The sequence below is a fragment of the Lissotriton vulgaris genome, chromosome 7 (genome assembly GCF_964263255.1).
Source record: "Lissotriton vulgaris chromosome 7, aLisVul1.2, whole genome shotgun sequence".
Lineage (NCBI taxonomy): Eukaryota > Metazoa > Chordata > Amphibia > Caudata > Salamandridae > Lissotriton > Lissotriton vulgaris.
Genome location: NC_141695.1, coordinates 1,152,636,752 through 1,152,663,309, shown reverse-complemented (window position 1 = coordinate 1,152,663,309; position 26,558 = coordinate 1,152,636,752). Strand labels below are relative to the sequence as shown.

Genomic DNA, 26,558 nt, shown 5'->3' with positions numbered 1-26,558 from the left:
TATCAAACGCCTTCTCTGCGTCTAAGGCAATAGCCGCCAGAGAATCCTGAAAGTGTGGAGAGTTAGACAAAACATTAAAAAGAAGTCTAGTATTATCAGTAATAAAGCGCCCTTTAACAAATCCAGATTGTTCGAGCCTAGTAAGTCAGGTAAAAAGGGGTCTAATCGAGCTGTAAGGGATTTGGCATAAATCTTATAATCAATATTGACAAGGGAAATCGGTCTATAATTTTTACAGTACCGACAGTCCTTCCCTTCCTTAGGAATGATACAAATTTGAGCTTCAGAAAAGGTACCTGAAGAGCTGCCAAGGGTAACAAAAGAATGTATACGGGAATGTAATTTAGACATGAGTAATTTAGAAAAATGAAGAAAGAACTCAACAGTGAAGCCATCAGGTCCTGGAGCTTTATCTTTTTTGAGAGAATTAAGGGCGGAAAGTAATTCTTGCTGGGATATATCCAATTCCAAAGAGGTTAGGTCAATAGGAAAATGGTCTGGTTGGCGAATATTAGAGAAAAAAATCAGAAAGAGACTAGGGAGTGGGATGAGTCTCAGAGGAATAAAGGGTAGAATAGAAGCGGGAAAATTCATCCAAAATATCATTGTTATTATGTCTAAGAACAGCATTGTCATCAAATACAGATTCAATATTTAGTTTATTGTGTTTGATTTTCAAATATTTCGCCAGAATTTTTCCTGCTTTGTTTCTCCACCGTAAAATTTCGAACTAGATTTCAATAGGTAGAGAGAGACATCCTCTGTGGGTTTTTTATTAAATTTCAACTTGGCATCAATAAGTGCTGTCAAGCTTTCCTTTGAGTGAGAGGTATAGTAGGAGTTTTCCAGACCCTTGATTTTGGAGAGGAGATCACTAGTATATTTACGTGCAGTCTTCCGTTTTCGAGCCACATATTGGGTGATAAAATCTCTAGCTGTGGTCTTGAATGCATCCCAAATGGTGTGAGTAGGAATGGAAGGGGTATCATTAAAGGTAAAATATTCATCAAAAAAGTCAGTGAAGGAGGTGGTAAACTTGGGATCTAAAAGTAGGGAATTATTGAAATGCCACCTCTTAGGACCAATGACTTTGGGTAGGATATCAATCTTAATAGAGACTGGGGCGTGATCAGATAAAAGAATAGGGCCAATCTCAGCATGAGTAAGAGACTGCGAAAGATGGTGGGATATAAAAATGTAATCAATGCGTGATTGGGAATGGTAAAAGGGAGAATAAAAGGTAAACTCTTTAGTCGTTGGATTACACAAACACCAAGCATCAATAAGTTTATGCTGTGACACTGCATGAGTAAAGAGTTTATGAGGCTTATTTGGAATGAAGGAAGCTTTGGAGTTACGGTCTAAAAATGGGTCAAGAGGCTGGTTACAGTCCCCTGCCATAATGAAATTGTCATCAATGAGATTAGTGATGCGAGTAGCCATCACACGCCAAAAGAGCGGATCACCGCCTGTGGGAGCGTAAACATTGAGAAGGGAGAGTGGAACACCCCTCAAGGAAAGCTTGACATGCAACCACCTACCCGCAGAATCTGATTCATTAGCCAACAAGGAGTAGGTAAGAGACTTACGGATAAGAATAGCCACACCATTTCATTTACCATCTCCAGGAGCAAAACAGACCTCTCCCACCCAGCCTTTTTTAAGCTTAACAGATTCAGTTTCAGATAGATGAGTTTCTTGCAGGAAGGCAAGATCTACGCTCAATTTGGCAAGGTGAGATAGAATTCGTTGTCTCTTAATGTGAGAATTAAGACCTTTAACGTTCCATGAAACAATACGTACTGACATTAAAGACAAATTCGAAAAAGAGAACAACTACAGTGAGAAACAATCTCAGAGCAAAGAAAAACGAGGAAAAATGAATGAAGAAGGAGTCTAAGATATGGATAAGTAGGAAATAGAAAAAAAGAAAGAAGTTGAAAGCCATAAAGAAGAAGTGACACCTTTAAGAAGAGAACAATTAGAAAGGGTAGCAAGGAAGAGGAGGTAAGGATAGAATCAAAAGCCAAAATTTCAGTAAGGGAGGGAAACGTACTTACATGTATGGGAAATGAGGGATCACAACCAGGAAAGGAAACCAGACGTGTGAGGAGGGGGGGTGAAGCCAACCGGAGAAGACAAGATGGTCAGGGCCAGCGAGCCGCCCAGCTGGGGAAACACGGAACATGGTATAAGATATGTTAAAAACAAGAGGAGAGCGTTAGGAGAACAAACGAGAGAAGAATAAACACCTCAAGGAGGTCACATCTTCAAAAGCAGCAAGCAAAGGGGAGAATAAACAGAGGAGATTATGAACAACAAGATCAACATGAAAAAAGAACAATTACACGATACATGAGAAACTATGGTGCTGTTGATAAACTCATGTGTGGAACATGATAATCTACAATGAGAGAGACCACAATAGTCAAGAGAGTCAAGGGGGGAATAAAGAAGAGGATCCAGAAGTATCCATGTTAACTCATTGACAAGAATTCAGAAAGCTCTGGAGCCGCACAGGATTCTCGTAAGTTGTCGTCTTATTGTTGTATGTAACCCTAAAAAGACAGGGGTGAAAAAGCCCATATCTGGCACCAATAGATCGAAGGGCAGGTCTCATATCCAAAAAGGCTTTACGACGGTTGGCCGTGACTTTGGCGTAGTCCTGTGTGAAGAACAGGGGGGACCCAGACCATGTAAGTCGTGGAGAGGCTCTAGCCGCTGAAAGGACCTTTAAAAGGTCAGTATACTGCAAGAAATACATGATCATGCCTCCGGGTCTCATCGAGGTAGAAGTAGACGAGGGAGCTCTACCAAGCCTGTGGGCTCTCTTGATGTTAAGCACAGTGTCCTCTGGAAGATGGAGGAGCTTAGGAAGAAAAGATTTAAAGAAATCAATAGGGTCGCTCCCCTCACAACCTTTCACCAGGCCATAGATGCACAGATTATTACGTTGATTTCTGTTCTCAAGATCCTCGACCTGCTTTTGGAGAGAAGAGACTTGAGAGTGAATATGTGAGACCTTAGCAAAGGACTCCTGAAGAGAAGAAACAGTGCGCTCCACCGACGTGACTCTCGACTCCATTTGTGTCCAATTGTCAGTCAGAACCTGCAGCTTGGCATTAGTTTCTTACATAAAAGGGCGGAGTGCCCTTATTTCCTCCAGGAGAAACGGAAGCAGATGGTGAGGGGGGGTCCTTTTTTAGTCGTTTAACAGTAGCCTTCCCGGTGAGCTGAGTAGAGGGTTCCATGGTCGGCTTCGACATATGAACAGGAGGCTCCCGTGAGGCTTCCAACTGGGCCAATGTTGAAAAAACCTTTGAGCTTTTGATGAAAGCGCGCTTTGAGGTCTTGTTGGCGCAACTTGTCGTGAGTCTTCCCATAAGGTAAACAATCTCTACCAGTAACACATCTGAGAGATATAAAGGAAGAGCCCCTTGGCTTCCAGGAAGGATAGTCAGCAATGTGAGATGTAAATAACAGAAGCCTTTGAGTCACACCAATGAAAGAATGGGTATTAGATGCGCATTTAAACAAAAAATGGGGAAGTTACATGGTCAGAAGCAAGGCTGCTGAGGACTGAGGAAGAGAAGAACAGCAACAGGGGGTGCACTTCTAATGAGCAACGCATGGAGATCGTATGAATATATTATGCTGCGAATAAACACATGAGAACAAAACTGTTATGGAGGAGAGCGGCTAAACAACCCATTTAGCAGAGCCACAATCAGTCTTTAGTAAGTAGAAGGAGCCAAAGCCACAGTATAAGGAAGCAGCAAAAGGTGAGACGTAGTCAGGTGAAGCTGCGCAGACACAGTGTGATCGAAACCCTCAAAAGTCACAAAATGGCCACTCGTGCAAAGAAGGGAAAAAGGCAGCGTTGAAAGGCAGACCAGAGGCTATGCAAGGCAGGAAAGTCGTTTAGTAAAAATACAATGGCCCACCATGAGGAGAAAAGAAGGTACCAGGCATTGCGAAGGTCCGTCGAATCCGATGGTTAGTAGCTGAGGGAAGCTTCAGACTGAGGGTGCACCTAAAATGGTGGCCGCGGCCGTCATGAAGCTGCAACCGAAAGAGCGTTGCTCGGAAAAGGCATCGAGCGATCACAAAAGCTCCTGCAGAAGGTCTCAATGCATTCTGAAGACCTTCCGACAGTAAAATCCGCCGTCGGTGTGGATGCAGGTAGACGCGGACCACTTGTGTGCCCCAGCTGCGACGGAGCGCTCACGCCAGCACCGCCATCATCTCCGGGCGCTAAGCCACGCCCCCCTTTGCTCTATTCAAACACAGAGGTCAAATGTCAGGCTACTCTTCTGACAAATTGCTGCTTATTCTTTTAAAGTGGAGATTTACTTTTCTTTCTCTGACTGCAAAGTGAGAGGATTTTGTCCAGTGAACTATGTGGCAGTCTTGCTAGTGGGTCATGTCATTTTTTGTAACACACAACAAAATTTAAGTACCTATAAATGAACTGTACTAATATTTCAAAATAAGCAAGCAGTCTGGAAAGCACAAATTGTTTTTTTTTGTCATTCTGAATTGTGATGAAACAAAGATTTGAATAGGATCAAAACAAATTAAGACACTCTACTTTGTAATGCACAAATTATGAATTTTAATTGAAACTCAATACACATTAACGTTTGTGCGCATTATCATTTTATCAATAAAACTGTACGCCTGTGCAAATTCAGTGGTAATTTCAATGAAACGTGCTATCTGTAAATGACAGTGCATTACCACACCATGCTTCATTAATACATGTGTAACGGTTTTCCCCAACAGCAGCTACATATTACACGCTTACCACTCTTTCTGATTGGGTGTGGCTCATTTTCAACACTTGTTTTTTGTTTGATTCTTGGAGTTTCAAAGTCCTTATGAGTACTTTTATGTATCATTGATAGCAGCATCCCCACTCGGAAAATTGTCCCAGCACCACTTTGAGGCAAGGGCGATTTGTTTTACTGTAAACAAAGAAATCTGCTGCCTGCGACAACTGCTGGCTGGCGCATGGGGCAGTTTTGTGGATTGTTAAGTTGTGCTATTGCACCATCATGCACAGTCTGGTAGAACATAATCAGATTTTTGAGGCACCAGAACTTTCTTCGGTTTGTGTTACAAACAATAAAATATGGGTAGGTAGGTATAGTTTGTTTCTGACCCCCTGAAAGCTGAAATCAAGCTCCTTCGAGCGATGATACGTGGATATTCCTGACCTTGACAAATTTGCAGCATCTGCTCTTCGGGCCCACCAGTAGGAGGGGGGGGGGCACTGACCACGGACACAGGAATGGTGTGATAAGGCTGCTTTATTGGAATCAGGTGCACCCTGCCTAATCCCAACCTTGGCCTGCGCCGCACAAAACTATGTCTCACTAAATAAGTGAATGCCTGACAACCCCCCCACCACCCCTACATGGATCCCCAACATTGCAACTCATACAACATCATATAACATCCCGTCCGCAACATACCCCCCTGCCTACAACTGCAAAAGACCTCAGTGTCCCCCACCGCCTACCAAAAGCCAACCCAGGCCTCTTCCAATACCCCCAACTACCCCCTTTTTAACTAGGAGAAGCGCCACTCGAAATCCGCATTAGCGTCTTTCGACCCCCCCCCTAGGACTCCAACCTCCTCGGATACCTGCTCACCCCCAAAGCCGCATCCAGTACCTCCTTCAACTGAACGATGTGATGTATAGTTCCATCCCATACCATGAGAGGTGAACCCCATCCTCCCTAAAGAAATACACCACCCCGTACTTAAGCTCGGGATGCTCCATCCTGCCTATCCCCTCCCTGGCAAAGAAATCCTTCATCTCCCTGTTGATCTTTCTCCTCGTCCTGTCAATAGCTCCCGGGTGCTCAGCTCCCCTCCAACACCGTCTGGGAATAAAATCCGACCAAATCATATGGCAAACTGACCACTGCCTCTTAATCTCTAACAAATGTCGTTTCATCTGCTTGACCAGTGCCAAACCTTTACATTGCACTAGGTCATTTTCACCCAGATGGATAACTACAACATCCGGGCATTATTCAGCAAGGGCATCAACTCGTGCCAACGCATACGCCCCTTTCCCTGTCAATGACATCTAAACAATCTGTCATCCAACTCCAAGTTGAGCGTCCAGTGTTTGTCCCATTCAGTCCTCTCAGCCCGCTTGACAAATGAGTGTCCCACAATGTAAATGTTCAGAAGCGCCGACTCCGGCCCCGCCACAGCAAATGAAAAGACACACATGTAAGAGGGCGAAACATAAAGCTCGGACCGTCCCCTCTACCCCCCGCATTCTGACATATCTCCTGTAGCAATCAGATTTCCACTGCCCCAGCCGCTTTATCTCCTCCGTCCCCCACCCACACCGCGCTGCTTCCGTCGCCGCCCGATTCAAAAAGAATGCGTCCCAAACACCTTTGTGTCCTCACCCATATTCCGCAGGGTGTGCCGCAGAACCCACAAAGCCTGAACCACCGTCACCCTGCCGCTTTCCTTCTGACCAAAGACCTCGTCATCCGTCGCACTCCGACCTGTCGCCAGTCGCCGACCCCACCTCGCCGGGCACACCCCTCCCCGACCCTCAGGTCCCAACACCACCCACGTCCCCACACCCCTTTGATCTGTCTTCGAGCATCACAAGCGCACCGCCACTTCCCGGGCCTGGATATCCATGTCCTCCCACAGGAGTCCCCGCCCCCCTTTCACACCCACCAGCTCCGACACCCGAAACGCTCCAAAAAACAGGCAGGACATTAGTGTGGAAAACAATACCGTCTCCTCCCCGCTGCCGCACACCGACGGCAACGCAGCAATCAAGCCTACCAGCAAAACCCCAATGATCGGCCGACACTGTGCCACACCTGCTCCCCTCTCCCTCGCCCATCCTTCCAGTAAACAAGTCCCCAACTCACCCGCGGACGGGGGATACCCCCACCACAACTTCCCCATGAACGCCACCGCCGCCAGCTTGCCGCAATCATAACCCGCGACAAACCTCTGTCCATCAGGCTCAACATGAATCGCACCACCTGCTCCTCCCGCTGCCAGGGATCCCCCGCCTTACTGCCCCAGAGCACCGAAACTCCTCCCACACCTGTGAATACGCCTTTCACGTGGATGCAGCCACCGATGCCCTCACCAGCCGAACGACCCGGCGTCTCCCACCGACCAGAGCTCCCCCGGAACCGGCATCTTGCCACTGTGAACGAGACAAGGCATCCGCAATGTCATTGTCCACTCCCGGAACGTGGCGCGCATGAAACATAATGTCATTCTCCAAACAGCGCAGCACAACAACTCTTGTCAGCTTCAAAACCTGGGGGTCCCGCGCCGACTGCCTGTTCACCACATGTACCACCGACATGTTATCCACCCGGAACAACACCCGCCTGTGCGCCAACTCAGCTGCCCACACCGTGACCGCCACCAACAACGGAAAGAACTCCAGGAAGGCAATGCTCCGTCCACCCGCCTGCCAGTGTGTCGGCCATTGCTCTGCACACCATCTCCCATCCCAATACAGGCCAAAGCCGCTGACACCCGCCGGATCGAAGTACAGCGTCACGTCCCACTCCCAGTCCTCCAATGGCGCTATTGGCACACCATTGAACCTTTCCAGGAAAACCCGCCACATCCGCAAATCCTCCTTCCCCCCCGTCGAGAGACGCACGTGGTGATGGGGAAGCGTCAAGCCAGACAGCGCCAAACCCAACCGCCGACAGAAGGTACGTCCCGCTCGCACCATTCGACATGCAAAGTTAAGATGCCCCAAAAGCACTTAAACCTCCCGAACCAACACTTTCTGTTTTCCCAGCATGTCGCCCATCAACGACAACATAGCCGACCTCTTGTCCTCCGGCAGGCGTGCTTCCATGGGCGCTGAGTCGAGCTCTATACCGAGAAAGGACAACACCGTACTGGGACCGTGCGTCTTCTCTGGTGCCAGGGGAACCCCAAATTCACCCATCATCCCCGCCAAACTGTCCAGCAGCCGCTGGCAGTCCGTCACACCGGGGCGCCCTACCAGAAAGGAGTCATCCAGATAGTGTTTCACCATCTCAGAGCCTGTGCGCCTGGAAAAAGCCCACTTCCTAAAAGGAACTGAAGCGCTCAAATAGCGCGCAGGAGATGGAACACCCCACACGCAGTGCCTTGTCCACAAAAATGCCACCATCAAACTGGATCCCCAGTAACTGGTGGTCCTTCGGGTGTACCGGGAGCAATCGGAATGCCGACTTAATGTCACACTTCGCCATCATGGCACCCTGCCCTCCCCCACACGAGCCTCCGCGCCACATCCACCGACGAGTAGGACACCGACGCCAAGTCTGACGCGATGAAGTCGTTGACTGACCCACCTGAAGGCCACAACAGGTGCTGAATCAGCCGGAACTGCCCCGGCTCCTTCATGGGCACTACCCCTATTGGGGATATAATCAACCCCGGCAGCGGTGGTTCCGCAAATGGGCCCGCCATACGGCCCTCCCTGACCTCCTTAAACAGCTTCTCTCTCACAATACCACTGTGGGCGTGTACTGATTTCAGATTGTCCGCCCAGCGCGCAATCCGCGGGCCCTCATAGCCCAGTCAAAAACCATCCCGAAACCCCCATCCCAACACGGCCGCATCGTTCGCCCGCCGATACGCCGCCAGCCATGGCTCCATCTGTGCCAATCTAACTGGCGTACGAGCCTTTTCCCAAAGCCCCGAACCCCCAGCCCCCTCCCCTCCCCCCGCTCTGTGCCCCCCGCCCTGCAATCCACCTTGTGCGGGCTGCTGTCCTGGCGGCCCCACGACACTCCAGCAGCGTACCACTGTGTGTCGCCGTCCGCATTTGGAGCACTCGCGCCGGGAAGTGGCACACCTGCTGGCCACACACCCCTTTATTGAAGTCCCGGCAGACCCCGGTTGAGCTTTGACCGGTGAGCTCACTCTGTCCCAACCCCCGCGGGTGGGGCGGGCTGAAAAGGGGGCCGGCGCGAGCGGCAAACCGCTGGCCGCCTCCCATCATCTGCTGGTAAAGGTCAGAATCTAGCTCCCCCCACTTCGCCTCTGGGTCGTCCGCCATCCGCGTCCGGAATTTCTCATCATAATGGGACCAGGCGTACCCCCCATACGTCACCTGCGCCCTCCGCACCACGTCCATGTACTTGAATAGCGCGATGGAACGATCCGGAAATTTTTCACAATATACGCTGGCGTATATTAGGAAAGCCGCTGACCAATTGGCGATTGTTAACGGGACCTTGGGGCGCCAAGCCAACTCTTGCTCCTCCTTCCTTGGACCCCTCCTTCGAAGTCAACTCCCTATGCAACAGCTTTAAAATGTCAATGTATTCTCCTTTCCAGATCTTCTCCCTCGTCGCCAGCGACAAGTGCGGCCCCAGCGGCTTGGTCACCCCCATGTATGGAAGCTTCCGCACCGGCACCACGCCGCCCCCCATCATCCCCCCGAGTATCTGTCCCCAATGACATCTGCACACAGCGCCTTTTGCCTGCACCACTCCCCACTCCGTCTCGAACCTTACCTGGCGTCAAGGTCGGTGTCCGAGCTGGATCCCGCCGCCTAACCAGTGGAGCTGGGGGGGCCGTCACCCTGGGCGAGTCTTGCTGCGGCTGGACCTGCAACACACTGCCAACAACATTACTACATCCCCCCCTCCCGTATCTCCCCCTCCTCCTCAGACTCCCCATCTCCAACATCCTGTAGCCCCCGGCTGTCCCCCATGGACTCCAGCCGGCTCAACCACGCCTTCTCTCTGCACACCCGCATCAGATCCACCAAGTCCACGCAATCGCCCCCTCCCGCCTCCGCACTCGCACCAACAGTCAAAGGAACAGGAGCTGCATGAACCCCCCTACCCCCGGCGGCCAATGTTACCCTTCGGGGGGGACTAGCGGTGACTCGTCCTGTCGCCGCCCAACGCTGCCCCACGCCGTGTCCCACGTTGGAGCGCGACCACCCGTACCAGGCAGAGCCGGCCCATCCCCTCGGTGGAACGGAGCCGCATGCTGCTCACTCGAGCCCCTTGCCAACATGTCTTGCCAATGAAAAAAGGTGGAGTCCAGCATGCCGGGGAAAAAAGGCCCTTCCTGCCCCCCATGCGCTGCTCCCACCCCAACCCCGCTGTGCCCCTCGACCCCACCCTGCAGAATGTCCCCCCTGCCACGCGGGGCCCCCAGCTCCCGCCCCACCCCCTGACCCTCATCCCCCCTCCCATTCCGGCCACTGTGGCCCCGCCCCACCCCCCCACCCCCCGGATCCCCATCCCAGTCCCACCCCCCCAATCTGTCCCCCCCACTCCCCACTGCCTCCACCCCGGCCCGCCTGCCAACCGAGTCCCCCCCGCCACCTCCGCACCCCCACGCCCCTCCCCTTGGTGCCCCACCCCCGCTTCCTCAGTGACGGAGACCTGCTCGGACCCACCACGCTCGCCCCCCTCCCCGAAGGAAGACCCCCAGCCCAGCTCACTCTCCGCGCCCCCCTTCTCCCCCCTCACCTGCCCGCCTCCCTCTGCCTCCATATCCGACTCTTCTATTAGTAAGGGGGAACCCGCCCCCCCTGCATCCTGTCCGTCCGCTCCCCTCCCCCCTCCCATACAGCTCTTGTAACCCCCTCGCACCCCTCCCAACACCCTCCCCGTCTCCTGCCACCCGGCCATCACCCACCACTCCTGGCGCCCCCCCTGACAACCCCCGTAGCCCCCGCCCCCCTGCCAGGTACCGCACTGCTGTCTCCCCCAGCCCCCTCCCGCCCCCGTCCCCGCCCACAAACTGTAATTCAGGGCGTCCCTACGGCCCTCCAGACCCCTTCGCACCCCTCCGTGCTTTACCGCACCTCGCTGCCTTTACCCGCCGGCCTCGTCCTCCCACCTCCCCCCCACCCCTCCCACCTCCCGGGGCCTTCTGCGGCCAGGAACGCGGAGGCCCACACGCGATCACCGCTGCTGCGGCGCCATTGACAGCGTGCCGCGGCGGCCTTACCTGGAGGTCGGGCCGTACCAGGTCCATGCGGCCCGCCTCCCCCAGCAGCCTCAGAGCCTCATGGACGCGGGGGTCACCAAGCGCAGCCATTCCACTCCGCAACGAACAAACTGCACGCAAAACTTCCCAATCACCGTCACCACACAGCTACCTGCCGCGACGCCACGTATGACCCACTACCACAGCACTCACTACAAAAACACGTGCCCCAACTGCCTACTGCCGGCTGCTGTGTCACTGTACCACAAAATGGTGGACAGTGACACGCAATGTCTGGCTTTATCCACCCCAGCCCAAAAACAGCCCAAGAGAAGCCCAACTGCCCTCCCCCAGCCCAAACAGGCCAAGGAGCCCTTCCTGTCCGTCCCGTGTCCCCTTCCCCTCCTACCGGCCCCAAAATATCCCGTGGGGGCAAGCCTCCCGCTGGTCGGCTGCCCCCCCCCAAGTCCCCATTCTGTTATTTTTGCTGATCATTTGCCTTGACCAAAGCTTGAGGCTGCAGCCTGCGGGGACTTTTGTCTTGTAAGACGCATGTGCCTCTCTTCGGGGCCAGAGGGGGACTGAGCTACCTACACATATTAATTTAACTACCTGCAGGCCAGTGCCAGTAGGGCTGAGTCAGAATTAGTCACACTCAAAGCATGGACTTCATATATAACTCACTCCTTCTCAGTCCTGACGGTCCAAATGCAGCAGATTAGGCACTGGCATATTTCCCCTTCTTTGACGAGAACAGAACATTGGTTAATCTGCTGTAACATGATTTAAATAGGACAATGCTGAGAACACACACATCCCTGGGAACATGAATGCACCTATCAGCTGCTGTCATGTCGCATTTAATTTGTAAACAAAGTATTTTCTCCGTTCGAACTGGGAAGGAGTCAGTCAAAAATCAAGCACACACTTTAAATGTGACTTATACTGCAAGTTTCTTGATCCACCAAAAATCAGCTCACAACCCACCAGTGGGTCCCAACCCACAATTTGGGAAAACACTCATCTACATATTGAAGTAACATAGACCCTTCAGGAAAGACCAGAAGTCAACAGCAGGAATCCATGTTGCATCAGCTGGAATGCTTCACAAAGTGGCAGCAGGGTGCGGTGCAACAGGATAGCTTTGCATTGCAGTAGAATTAATTGCTTTTAGGTCTTGAAAAAACATGTCTGCATCCTCACCCAGTTTCCTGCCTACAAAACAGTAGTATTAGCTACACTCACAGTAGACACTACGACTCCTTGCTTTATTATTGCAACTATGACTAGCCAAATCCCTAATTCCGCTTCTGCATATTTAGGGTACTGTGGAATACTGGGTTGTTTTGAGCATGACAGTCTTCACACACAGAACTTGCTTAAGTACCTCAATATAATATCGTACCCTACCCGCTGCCCAATTACTGGGATCAACACTCTGGAGAACATTTATTTGAGGTTGGTGAAACATTATTGACAAGAGCCTAATCTCTCCTCTTGAGAGATTTTCACTTATTTACCTATAAAAGGCACATGAGCTGCGCCAACGATTCCTGTGCCTTGATCTACAAATGTCCTGAGATTTTCCTAACAAATGTGACAATGTTTCTGGTATCACACTGTTATTAACTGAAGGCTTCAGTTACAAAAATCAGAATAGTAAATCTGCTGCTGTTCCACTTGACCATCCTGCCCAAGGATTGTTTGGTGAACATCATCCCAGCACTAAGTATGTGGAAGAGTGTAACTGTTATTGTAATGTTCCAGCTTTGCCTGGCGCTGAAACTAGTCTGTTCTGTTAAATAGTTGATATATGCATGGAGGAGAAAGGAGGAGGAACCTGGTACGTATGTATGCGGTAAGAGGGCTTCTGTTTGGTTAAAGACATCTTGAACTGGATCAGGTTACCTGGCATATGTTGTCCCAGCTGTCAGTCAAAGTTTATTTGAGCCCCTATACCAGATAAGATTAACAAGTGAAATATTGGAATCTGCAGGGATCTTCACCATCCAATTCCCTATTTTCTTGTTCAGAATGACTGTACGTATGTCTTGACAAGATGTTGTGAGAATAGCAAAGTGACCAGCTGTCCATTATACTTCATTTAACTCTGAATTAATAAGGTCAACAAAGGAGATATAAGAGACTGCGTGGTTCTTCACCATCCTCTTTCCCACGTAGAGGGTTGGAATCACCATACAAGAAGTTAAACATCTTTTAAGGTGCTGGAAAAACTAGCGCATGTGACTAACCTCACTTTAGGGCTCATCTCGGACCCGCTAGAAGTAGCAACAGTTGTAATTCTACAGAATTGTACGCCTCTGGTTTCTGTCCTGATTCTGTGGCAGACCACCCATTGCGCAGCCCACAGGTTGCATGCAATGGGGTTGGCCACCTGCAGTGGGTTGGTGCAGGGCCAACCCACCATTGTGCATGGATAAAGGCTATGTGCAGCAGGGGGTTGGGTGCACTGGGATGTTGGGATCAGGGCCTGACCTCTGACACTGTGTTCCACCCTACTGTGCATAGGCAGACCTGTCAGATTTTGCAAAAAGGCTCAGTTTTTTGTCTGGAACACAAAATAGACCTCAAGGCAAAATGTTTACCTGGGAAAGTGAATGTTTCTGCAGACTGATATTCAAGGTTTTATGGGATTTTAGTGATTGGAAACTGAACAGTTATTATTTTCAGCAGACTAACTTAGGGGACCACTAGAGTTGGATCTTTTTGTGAGCAGGCTGACGTTTCAGTTTAGAGATTATCACAGCTGGATGCAAGATCCCGGTGTTCTAGCAGTGACCAATTTCCTTCAAACTTGGAAGGGAAAGAATGCATATTCATTGTTCCCCTTTGGAATGATTCCCAGAGTTCTACAGAAGGTTAGGCAGGAGCCATGCTTAATTGTCCTGATAACTCTGTTTTTGATCTCTCAAGCATGGTTTTCGATTAGCTAAGAGCTTGCTTGTGGCGTTCCTTTTTTCCTTCCGGCTCTACCTGACCTTCTGCAAAACACAGACTGGAAAGAACATCCTTTCATGTTGACGGGGACTTTGAACCTTCTTTTCTGGAAAGTAGCAGGAGATCTAGAGAAATGTCAGGCCTTTCGACAAGAGCTGATGAGCTCTGACACAAATTCTGGACTCCCGGTACCCACGTTAGAAATATAGTGGAATCTGGAAGTCATGTGTTTGTTGGTACTTGGAAAGGGATTTTGATCCCGTGGAGGCTCCTATAGTTCAGGTGGTAAATTTCCTTGTGGAACAGTTTGATAGAGGACTTAGTTATAGAATGATAAACTTTAAAGGTCGGCAATATCTGCTCGGCATTGCTTAGCTAATGGCAGGTACGTAAGAACTAATGTTTTGATCTGTAGGGGGTTTAAAAGCCTCAGATTGAGGCGACCTCCAAAACCTAGGTATGATAATCTTTGGGGTGTTAATTTAGTCCTTTCTCTGCTTTTATCTTGGCCTGCAAATATATATTTAGACTTGAAGAGACTGTCAATGAAGTTAGCCTCCTTACTTTGCCTTATATCTTGTCCTAGAGTATCAGATGTTAAAGCCTTGAAGGTATGTAACAGGGTTTATGACACCTTTGGTGTTACTTCTGAGTTAACTGGAAGAACAAAGGCTATGTCTGATCCCATATTTTATCCTTTTTTGGCTCTTGGAAAAAGCTCTGTGTTGTGAGTTGCATGAAGATGTATGTATCCAGAACGAGTGAATTCAGACCAGATGGGTCTGATCAGTTTCTGCTTTCCTTTGTTAAACCTTTCAAAGCGGCTACCACAGCTACAATTGCAAGGTAGGTAAACTGCATTATTTTCACCAGGCTGGTGTAGATGTACAGAAATGTCAAGCTCATTCTATAAGAGGTGCAATGGCTATACAGTGTTTTTTCAGAAGTGGCAGATTGCGGTATATTATGAAGGCAACTTATCGGTCCAATTTCTCCACCTTTGCACTGCATTACTGTAAGACAACTGAACAAATGTCTGAGGTAATGTTGAAGGGCTACCAAAATGCATAATGGTAGCCTCCGGTCTTGTAATGAAATAGCAATTCTCCAAATTTAATGACAAGAGAATCTGGATTTCATTAAAGACACAGGGGCTAACATTATCTCACCCTCCCTGCCCTGTTTACAGTTTGTTTAATGTATAGAAAACAAGAAAAGAAAACATATACTTAATAAACCATACAATAGGAATTGGTAATAATTGAAAATGTTAATGAAATATTCAATAGAGTTTTTCATTGTCTGTATCTTGATTACATTGTAATGAGTAAATGTTAGCTTGTAAAATTTGAATAAACAATGTTTATTTCTGATTAGTTTCACTTTGCTGGAAAGCTAATATATTCCTTTTTTATTCTAGAACATTCCCGGTAATTTGATAATTTACAGAGAGATCCTTATCAATTTTCTCTAAGTTCTACAGGATTAATTTTTCTTCATTCAAGGGGAGTCGTTCATTTCTTCAGTTTGGATGGAAGTTCCATTTGGCATTTAATATCGGCAGAATATTCACTGATGGACTTCTTATGTCTGCTGACTATTCTATTCTGTAATGTTTCTCTTTGTGATGTATAATACTTTCAAGTGCTGCCTAGAGTGGCATTAAAGGAATAATGCATAATGGTAGCCTAAGTGTCTGTAATGAAATTCAGATTCTCTTGTCATCAAATTTGGAGAATCGCTATTCTTGAAGAATTATAAGAGATGTGCGGAGTAAAATTTTGTAAAGGCGTGACTGACTGAGTTCTGCTAAGGATGCATTTATCGAAGTAGATGATTTTATGAAGATGAAGAAGAATAAGGTTGGTTTCAATGAAGAACTCAAATTTACTCTGGTAGAACCTGTCTGCAAAGTTTTTAGCTCAATCGTGTGTTTGTTGCCAGGGAAATGAGGACTATGCAGTGGGTGGCAAAAGTTATCAGAGTAAAGGTTGGAGTGATACAAGACAGTGAAAATGACAAGTTTACTTCTCAAAAAAATCAAGAAAGAAGCACACAGAAATTTTTTGGAAATGGTCAACAAGATACATAAAAACAATGTTAGATGCCATTTCACCCATATAAAGAAAACTGTTTTGGCTTAAGGATTTTTCGAGTTGATTGAGTTCATTGTTATTTTTACTATTGCAGCACTCTGTAAACAGTTTCATTCCATGTGTCAAGTAGTTGTTTTTAGTTGTTGTGTAAATGGAGTTCGATATTCCCTTTCTCTCCTTGTGCCTTGGAATGAATGGAGTGTGTTAGACCTGTCAGCCCATTGGGTAGTCCCTCCTATTATTTATTTATTTTTGTCCCCTTTTTGCCCTCATTTCCCTTTATTTTTGATGTCCACTGGAATTTGTAAGGTGTTGACCTGGGGGTTAGGTACTCCTTGACCCCATGGTTCCTCATAGGCCTAGAAATCCCTCCTTTTCTGAGGGCAAGCTTAGCCACACAAAATGGTGGCCAGTAACTGCCATAACTGTTACTTCAGGGAAGGGGCCCATAGGATAGCATAAGGATGCTCTAGAACGGCGGTACTCAAAGTACGGCCCGCGGGCCATTTGCGGCCCGCCAGACCTCTCCTTGCGGCCCCCCCATGGAAAACAACAGTCATGGACTTGGCCCATTACTGCTGTTGTGATTCCTCGGGGGCCGCATTTGCCGAGAAAAGGGCATGAGCAGACAATCAGTGTCTTGAATGCTGACCTGCGGCCCCCCGCCCTCACCTGCCACTGTGCGTCACGGCAGGTGATGGTTTGAAATGAAAGCACGCCTCGCCCACCTACCGAGGCAACAAATGCCTGCCACATCTCCTCGCCTCGGAAAGAAGTAAGTGTATTTCATTTACATCAGTGTTATTGCCGGCCCCCATTTTTTTGGTTCTATGTTTTATCCAAAATGTAAAGATATCCTGGGGTTTGAAAGAAAATGTGAAGGTATCTTTCGGGATTTTCGAGGGGGCTATAATCTTTTATGCATGTTTATTGCTAAATTTTGCATATTTATTTATGTGCATTCGACAGTAGATGGCGCTGTGCCGCATTCTATGGACAATTCTGTGTTAGTCATCGGCTTAAATTCTTAATGCTCACAGCACCAAAAACCAGGGACTGTTGTGCCACTGGTTAAAACCAAGGCAATGTTTATATGTTGAAAAGTGACTTATTTTTCAAAGAGTTGCCAATTATTTGCCAAGCCTAACATTTCAAACGAGCCTATTTTAAATGTACTTCATTATAATGATGTAAGTTGCACGCACGATCCGGCGGTGTGAGGAGAAGGTGAAAGGAGAAACCATATTTGACACAAAAGAATGAGGGAGAGGAGGGGAAATTAAGACTGACAAATAAAGAACAGGGAAAGAGACAAGTCGTGGACGAAGTGCTAAGAGAGGTAGAAAGGGAGAGAGAAATTGGGGTAGGAGAGTGAAAGAGCAGGTAACCCATGACGGGTGTATGGGCTGCCTGGCAACCCAAAATATTTTTAGAAAGTTTTGTCGCTGCCCCTTCAAACCTTAAGCTATTAATCACATAAAACTCTGTTGTTAAAGCATAATTTACCCATGCAGGTGTCCAAAATTGCAGAAGAAGCACAACGTTGAATGTTCACCACTTGCCACTGACTAATGGTTTAAATTCTGGTGGACACCAAACATCTATTATTCAGTACCAAGGTGCCCCAACAACTTTTAGTCATTTGTATCAGTAACTTGGACTTGCACATGCAAATGGGCTTGCAAACTGACCCCATACGGTTTTAAGACTTACAGATCCCTCAAAAACCACCTACAAATAATTAATATAATAATTAACAATCAGAAGCCTTTTCTGCAAAAGTTCATACTTTTTTGAGTCTCTGGTCATTTTCTGCTCAAAGGAAAGGTCTCCAAAGTTGTGTTTCACATTAGCCAACAGTGGGGCAACCAGCTTTTTATATTTTTATCAGGGGGAGACTGGCTTGTGCCGTGTTGCTTGATATTAGTGGTCTACTTGGTTGCCAATACCAAATTCTTGATTGACTGTGTCTTGAAAGCACAGCGGTAGATAAAGGCTGACATACAATGTATTCATCTTTCTACTTGATTCAGATGTGGAATGGTATGTTCTAGTGTCTATGATTGGAAATTTACTTAAGTTGAATTTATGAGGCCTCTAATGAGAGTATCTTCAATAGCCAGCATAGCCCACAGGCTATACAAAGAAGGGAAGGAAAGGGAGGGAGGGAAAGGGAAACTGAGCGAGGGAGACAGAGAAAGGGAGACAGACAGAGGGAGGGAGACAGGCAGAGGGAGGGAGAGGGTGACAGAGGGATACAGAGGGCGCAGAGAGAGGGCGACAGACAGAGGGAGGATGGAGGCAGAGGGAGGATGGAGGCAGAGGGAGGATGGAGGCAGAGGGAGGATGGAGGCAGAGGGAGGAGGGAGACAGAGGGAGAAGAGACAGAGGGAGAAGAGACAGAGGGAGGGGGAGACAGAGGGAAGAGGGAGACAGAGGATGGAGTGAGACAGAGGAAGGGAGACAAAGAGAGGGAGACCGAGACAAAGAGAGGGAGACCGAGACAAAGAGAGGGAGACCGAGACAAAGAGAGGGAGACCGAGACAGAGGGAGGGAGACAGACAGAGGGAGACAAAGAGAGTGAGATGGAGGGAGTCAGACAGAGGGAGACAAAGCGAGGGAGAGGGAGGGAAACAGAGGGACAGACAGAAGAGACAAAGAGAGGGAGAGGGAGGGAGACAGAGAAAGGGAGAGTGAGACAGAGAAAGAGAGAGGGAGGGAGGGAGACAGAGAAAGGGAGGGAGGGAGACAAAGGGTGACAGACAGAGGGAGGTAGGAGGGTGACAGACAGAGGGAGGCGGGAGGGAGGAGGGTGGTAGACAGAGGGAGGAGGGTGACAGAGGGGGGAGGGAGGGAGGAGGGTTACAGACAGAGGGAGGGAGGAGGGTGACAGAGGGAGGAGAGTGACAGAGGGAGGAGGGCGACACTGTGAGGAGGGCAACAGAGTGAGGGAGACAGAGAGGGAGAGGTAAGGAGAGAGATGGAGACAGAGGGAGAGAGAGAGGGAGACAGAGGGAGAGGAAAAAGAGACAGAGGGAGAGGGAAGGAGAGAGAGAGAGGGGGAGACAGAGGGAAAAGGAAGGAGAGAGAGACAGGGAGACCGAGGGAGAGGGAAGGAGAGAGTGAGAGGGAGACAGAGGGAGAAGGAAGGACAGAGGGAGAGAGGGACACAGGGGGAGAGAGGGAGGGAGAGGGAAGGAGAGAGAGAGAGGGAGACATAGGGAGAGGGAAGGAGAGAGAGAGAGAGGGAGACAGAGGGAGAGGAAAGAGAGAGAGAGAGGGGGAGGGAGCCAGAGAGGGACAAGGAAGGAGAGAGATGGAGACCGAGGGAGAGAGAGAGAGGGAGACAGAGGCGAGGGAAGGAGAGAGAGAGGGAGACCGAGGGAGAGGGAAGGAGAGAGAGAGACAGAGAGAGGGAGTGAGACAGTCTGAGTGAGACAGAGGGAGAAATAGGGAGAGATGGAGGGAGAGGGAGAGAGAGATGTGTGTATGCCGGGTCTGGTGGCTCAGTGGAAGAAGGCGTCCGCTGCAGGGACCTGTGTTCAACCTCATGGTCACAGTTTTTTTGGTGCTCTAGCCCCGCCCCCTCCCCCACTGACCCCGCCCCCACCGGTGCGGCCCTCGGACACAAACCACACTGTAAATTTGGCCCCCGGGAGAAAGTTTGTGAGTACCCATGCTCTAGAACCTTCTAGCTGGTTCTAGTAGCCTGAGGCCTGCCTTTAAAAAGGCCAGTGGGAAGGCGGCCATTTTAGAGTGACCAGAGGAGCTTGAGTGAAACCTGGTGAGGAGTAAAGCAGTAGTGTAGGGAGGACGGCGCACTGTGAGGGGTTAGATCGTCCCACGGGCCGGCTGCTCTACTGTGCTGGTGTGTCCCCCTACCTATTGACTAAGCCCTGGCACCGCTTTATCATCACTAGCTCTATACATCGAATTGTGCCCCAGAGAGAAACATGGCTGGGCTGCTTTTGTAGAGCTGCAGACGACTGGCCTGGGAATTCAACCGGGAGAGCACTTGATTGTAAAGGAGACTGGTTTCTGTTTTTCTTCCCCCCCCCCTTCGGGACCCAACCTGAACTGCTTCCACAAAGTGTGTGGGGTCGAGTAGAACATCGCCCTTCCTCCAAGGGTCCTGTGTGTCCATAAGACTGAGGAAAGAACCTTACCTTGCTGCGGCTGGCGGCCGTTTTCCCTGTCACTGGGCTACTGTCCCCTTTTCACAAGCCTGTTAGGGAGATCCAGCGGGAAGGGCCGCTTGGGGTCAGCAGGCCAGCAGTTCCTACGAGACGACATCGCGGAGGCCAGTGAGGGCAGGCTAGCGAGATCCCAGAAGAAGGGGGCGGGAATCAGAGAAGGCCGGCCTGCGTTCGTTCCCTCCCTCTCTGACGCCTGAGGCGAGGGCGGGACGCAGAGCCGACAGCGACGCCGAGAGAGTCGCGGCGTAGTTCCGGCCCCTTCAGCTGCTCGGAGCCGACAGCGCCATGACCGGAGTCACCACAGAGCAACGGTAACGTGGTGAGAGGAGGAAGTGGGGCTGTGTGACGTGACCGGGACGAATCTGTTCGACACCCGGTAAGACTGTGCGGTGAAGTGCAGGGCCGCAGGGCCTGAGTGGGCCTCGCTGTTGCCTCGCAGTGGTAGGTGAGGAAAGTCTGTTCCAAACCAAGTTACCAGCGTTGAATGGAATAAAGAACAGACATCGGAGGCCAGCAGTAAGCGGGTCTGGGGAAATCATTAGACTGTCATAGTAAGGACTAGTGGAAAAGAAACAGGGGACAAGGTTGATGAATTCCCATATATTTCATATAAACCCAATTGAAACATTCACCTGCTTAATTTGAACAGAGAGGAACAGAGAGGAGTAAAATAGGCAGAGCTGGGCAAGCACTTACCTGAACTTAATTGAATGTGATAACTAGACTATACTATTTTAAGTTTTCGCTAACTGAATTAAATGAGACATGTGTTCTTTTTCATGTGAAACACTATCAAAGTAACCAGAAAACTGCTCATAACTTCCAGTATTAAGTTTAAGTGTTTATTGTAATTGTTGAAGGGCGAGTTATAATAATGAGACGCCCTTGCTGCAGAAAAGTGGATGTGGAAAATGCTTGATGTACAATTTCATGTGTTAAGTTTACAAAGCAAGAAAACTTAAAGAACTTTTATAAAACGAATCGTATTTTCCTAAAACTGGTGTAGCGTTGTTTTTGAATGGATGGACGCTGAATTACTGAAGGGTGTGACGCAAGCTTAACATTGATGCGCCTAGGTTTGACCTTCCTACTCTGTGTCAGGCTACCCTATGTGATCTGGTGATCCCAGATCCAACATAATTGGTGTCTAGCGGTGGGATGAGAACTGTGCTTGCGTCCACTCTATAGTAACATAGTGCACTCCACAGGCCTACACCTGGAGTTTTCTCCTAGCGGACTTCCTAATTATATTTTTGTTTTTCCAAATTTACTCCTGGTGGTGGGTGGAGGTAGCTTCTAAATTCCCTCTAAACTAATTCCTTCCAGGTGGCTGTCCCTAACTCTCTTTGGCAAAAATGGAATTCGCTCTGGAGGAGTTAGAAACCTATACTGTGGCTCAACTCCGAGAATTTTGTCAAAATATGGGACTTTTCTTCAAGCGTGGTGCTAAAAAGGGGGAACTCCAAACCAGCTTGAGGGCGTGGGTGGCAGCACACCCAGATGGGAAGGAGGGGGAGGAGGCAGACAGGGATACTGTCATCGGGGTAGATGTGTTGTACCAATCTGAGAGGGAGAACTTACTGACAGGTCCCAGAACACTCTCAAGAGAGGGCAGCAGTGTCTCCACGAGAAGCTTGACTGAAGCCGAACTAGCGGATAGGAGGGAGGAGAGACAGTTAAGATGGGAGTTGGCAAAACTGGAGAAGGCAAGAGAAGAGAGTAGGCTAGCTCATGGGTTGAGCCTCAGAGAATTAGACTTTAAGGCCCTGCAAGTAGGGACTTCCAATTTTCCAAATGGTGGCAGCGAACAGGATGTGACCAGGGAACCCAGACCTTATCTACCTAAGGATGTAGTCGCCAGCTACAGTACAGGGGATGACATCGCCAAGTGGCTGGCCGCCTATGAGGTCTCCTTAAGAGCCCATGGGATAATGGAGAAACACTGGGGGGGGTGGCTTGTATAAATACATGCCTCCTACAGGTAGGGATACACTCTTGGCCCTATAGCAGGGAGAGCAGACCCACTACCTCACCATGGAAGTGGCGCTGATCAAAAAGTGTGGACTGACCCCAGAGAAGTATCAGCAGAAGTTCAGGAGTAGTCATAAACTAGGCACACAGAATTGGGTGGATTTCCTGGACTACGAAAAGAAGGCAATAGAGGGTTGGGTGCAAGGCAGCGAGGTGGGGGACTATGAGGCGTTGTACGACCTTATTCTCAAGGAGCACCTACTCGAGAAATGTTTTCCCGAGCTGCGTCAACACCTGGTGGACAGCAAGCTGACCAACCCCCGGAAGATTGCTGAGGAGGCGGACATCTGGGCAAGTACCCGGGTGTCCTCAAAGGGGACTGGAGGGGATTTCCAAAGGACCGGACAGGGCACCCCCCAGAAGAAAGAGGGGGGCGAGAAAAAGAGGGAGTTCTCAAAAGGCCCCCAAAACAGTTTCCAGGGAAAGGGAACAGGATTCACCCCTAAGGCTAACCCGCCCAGAAACCCTCATCCTGGCCAAAGTCAGCAGCCAAGGGTTGTCCACTGCTTTGAGTGTGGTGGTGTTGGACATTATAAGGGAGATGTCAAGTGCCCAAAGTGACCACCCCCTCCCACTGGAGGAAGAGCCCCGGGAGTAGCTAGTGTAGTGCTCGGGGAGGAGTTGCCCTTGGATAAGGGGGGTGAGTGGGCAGGTGTCACCTTAGTGTCCCTGGGAGATCGGGAGATGGTTCCTAAGATCCAGGTGCCCTCAAATACTACAAAGTATGGGCAATGGGTCACCATCAATGGCCAAAGAGGGGAGGCTCTGAGAGACACAGGAGCCAGTATGACTATGGTAAGGAGTCAACTGGTGTCTCCAGAGCAGGTGATTCCACATGTACTCCACCCCGCCATGATGGCTGACGGCAGATTGGGCCACTACCCTGTGGCCGAGGTTCCCTTTGAGTGGGAAGGGGTTGCAGGTTCACTTCGAGTTGCCGTAAGCCCTGCCGTGCCAGTCGATTGTCTGTTGGGAAATGACATGGAGCACAATGCTTGGAAGGAGGTGGAATACCGGACTCATTCGGAGATGCTGGGTATACCTGACTGGGCCTGTGCTAGCACAAGGTCCGCGACTACCCGGAGGGGGAGTTCGCTTGGGCTGGAGCCTGGAACAAGGGCCCAGGCAGCTGCCAAAAAGGGAAAGAACCGAGGAGAGGAGAAGCCTGCCTCGGCTTCCACACCCCATGAGATAGATAGGCCACCTGCGGTGGTGGACCAGAAGTCCGTGGAGGGGGAAGTTGGAACCCTGGAGGACCTACCTATCCCTGCTGAGTGGCATGTGGAAGGAGGGCCTACCAGGGAGGAGCTCTGTAAGGGCCAGAAGGAGTGCCCTACCCTTGAGGGACTGAGGCGACAGGCCGAAACCCAGGCAGCAGGGAACGTTGCTGGGAACTACCATATTTACTGGGAGGACGGACTCCTCTACAGTGAACCTAAGGCACCTTTGCCCGTTCATCACGGGCTTTGGTAGTTCCTCAACGTTACCGAGCCTTTCTTTTCGAACTGGCTCATGAAATTCCCTTGGCAGGACACTTAGGACAGGACAAGACCTTTGCCCGGCTTGTCCCCCACTTTTGCTGGCCTCAGATGAAAGTGGCATCCGAAACATGCTGCTGGACATGTGTGTCCTGCCAAGCCAGTGGGAAAACAGGGGTGAAGCTGAAAGCTCCCCTGGAACCACTTCCTGTCATTAGCACCCCCTTTGAAAGGGTGGGCATCGACATTGTTGGGCCATTGGATCCACCAACTACAGCTGGTCACAGGTTTATCCTGGTTCTGGTGGATCATGCCACACGGTACCCAGAGGCAATTCCTCTGAGGACCATTACTGCACCTGTGGTGGCTAGGGCCCTGATGGGGATCTTTACCCGAGTGGGTTTCCCCAAGGAGGTTGTGTCCGACAAGGGGACCAACTTCATGTCAGCATATATGCGGGCTATGTGGAAGGAGTGTGGAGTTACCTACCGGTTTACCACTCCATATCACCCACAGTCCAATGGACTGGTGGAAAGGTTCAACAATACCTTGAAAGGCATGATAAGAAATCTGCCTGAGAGCCTGCGGAGGAAGTGGGACGTCCTCCTACCCTGTTTGCTGTTTTCCTACAGGGAAGTGCCACAGAAGGGAGTGGGCTTCAGCCCCTTCGAGCTTCTGTATGGGCACCCTGTGCGTGGACCTCTCAGCCTGCTGAAGGACGGATGGGAAAAGTCTCCCAGGAAGCCTCCCCAGGATGTGGTGAGCTACATGCTGGCTTTCCGGAGCCAACTGGCTAAGTTGTGGAAGCAAGCTTCAGACAACTTGGAAGCCAGCCAAGCGGTGATGAAAAAATGGTATGACCACAACGCTCACCCTGTGGAGTTGGAGCCTGGCCAGAAAGTGTGGGTGATGAAACCTGGAGAGCTAAGTGCCCTCCAAGATCGCTGGACAGTCCCCTTTGAGGTGATGGAGAAGGGTAAGGCCACCTACCTGGTGGATCTTAAGACTCCTCGACAGCCCCTACGGGTCCTGCATGTAAATCGCCTCAAACCCCACCATGAGAGGCCTGAGGTCATCTTGATGATGGTGACTGATGGAGCTGAGGAAGCGGAAAGCGAGCCTCTCCCTGATCTCTTTTCGTCTCAGGAAAAGGATGGGTTGGTGGAGGGAGTGATTCTCTCCCCATCCCTAACTCCTGAGCAGCGAGAGGACTGCCGCCAGGTCTTGGAGCAGTACTCCTCGTTGTTCTCCCTTGTCCCGGGAAGGACCCACCTTTGTACCCATGATGTGGACACAGGAGACAGCCCACCAGTGAAGTCTAAGACCTACCGGCTGTCAGACAAGGTGAAGGCCAGCATCCACAGTGAAGTTACCAAGATGCTGGAGCTAGGAGTCATTGAACCTTCTAGGTGGTTCTGGTACCAAAAGCTGCCCCACCGGGCACCACTCCAGAACTAAGGTTCTGTGTGGATTACCGGGGACTGAACTCAGTGACCAAGACTGATGCACATCTGATCCCTAGGGCGGAGGAACTGATTGACCGGCTGGGAGCTGCCCAATATCTGAGTACCTTTGACCTTACTTCAGGGTACTGGCAGATCTCCCTTACAGATGGATCAAAGGAAAGGTCAGCCTTCTCCACGCCTGAGGGCCACTACCAGTTCTGTGTGATGCCCTTTGAGCTCATGAACGCCCCTGCCACTTTTCAGCGGCTGGTGAACCAGGTCCTCTCTGGAATGGAGGCTTTCTCCGCTGCTTATCTGGATGACATTGCTGTCTTCAGCAGCAGTTGGGAGGACCATTTGTGTCACTTACAAGCTGTTCTCCAGGCCCTGAAACAGGCTGGCTTGACAATCAAAGCCAGTAAATGTCAGATTGGGGAGGGGTCGGTTGTGTACCTAGGTCACTTGGTGGGAAGGGGAGCGGTGCAGCCCCTCCAGGCAAAGATTGAGGCAATCATGGCCTGGGAGCCCTCCAAGACCCAAACTGAGGTCCGAGCTTTCCTGGGCCTCACAGGTTATTACTGTCGCTTTGTGAAGGGGTATGGCACTATTGTGGCATCCCTCACGGAGCTCACATCTAAGAAACAACCTCAACGGGTAGTCTGGACGGAGGCTTGTCAGCAAGCCTTTGAGAAGCTGAAACAAGCAATGTGCGCAGCACCGGTCCTGAAGGCCACGGATTTCTCCAGGGAGTTCATTGTCCAGACAGACGCATCAGAGCATGGCATTGGGGCAGTGTTATCGCAACTCAATGAAGAGGGTCTGGATCAGCCTGTGGTCTTCCTGTCTAGGAGACTGCTTCCCTGGGAACAGAAGTGGAGTGCAATAGAGCGGGAAGCCTTTGCGGTGGTATGGGCTCTGAAGAAGTTGCAGCCATACCTGTTTGGCTCGCACTTCCTGGTTCAGAATGACCACTGTCCCCTTCGTTGGCTGATGCCAATGAAGGGGGAGAATCCCAAGCTTTTGAGATGGTCCATCTCCCTACAGGGAATGGACTTCCGGGTGGAACATCGGCCTGGAGTGGATCGCGCCAATGCAGACGGTCTCTCCAGGTATTTCCACCTTAGTGATGAGAACTCCCAAGGGATTGGGTAGCTCTCCCCACTTTCAGCTGGGGGGGACGCATGTTAGACCTGTCAGCCCATTGGGTGGTCCCTCCTATTACTTATTTATTTTTGTCCCCTTTTTGCCCTCATTTCCCTTTATTTTTGATGTCCACTGGAATTTGTAAGGTGTTGACCTGGGGGTAAGGTACTCCTTGACCCCATGGTTCCTCATAGGCCTAGAAATCCCTCCTTTTCTGAAGGCAAGCTTAGTCACACAAAATGG

The 26,558-nt window shown here is 50.0% G+C and overlaps 1 protein-coding gene across 3 annotated transcripts in view; it reads left to right on the top strand.

Moving 5' to 3' along the window:
* The window catches only part of LOC147703062 (uncharacterized), a 236,151-nt gene that overhangs the window by 36,270 nt on the left and 173,323 nt on the right, over positions 1 to 26,558 (top strand). For 2 of the 3 annotated variants that reach the window (XR_015297560.1, XM_086931603.1), the window contains one exon: positions 15,347 to 15,607. The exons of the other annotated variant lie outside the window; for it this stretch is intronic. The gene's annotated coding sequence lies outside the window, so the exon portion shown is untranslated. Of the gene's footprint in view, positions 1 to 15,346; positions 15,608 to 26,558 lie in introns of those variants that run through there. 3 annotated transcript variants of the gene reach the window in all.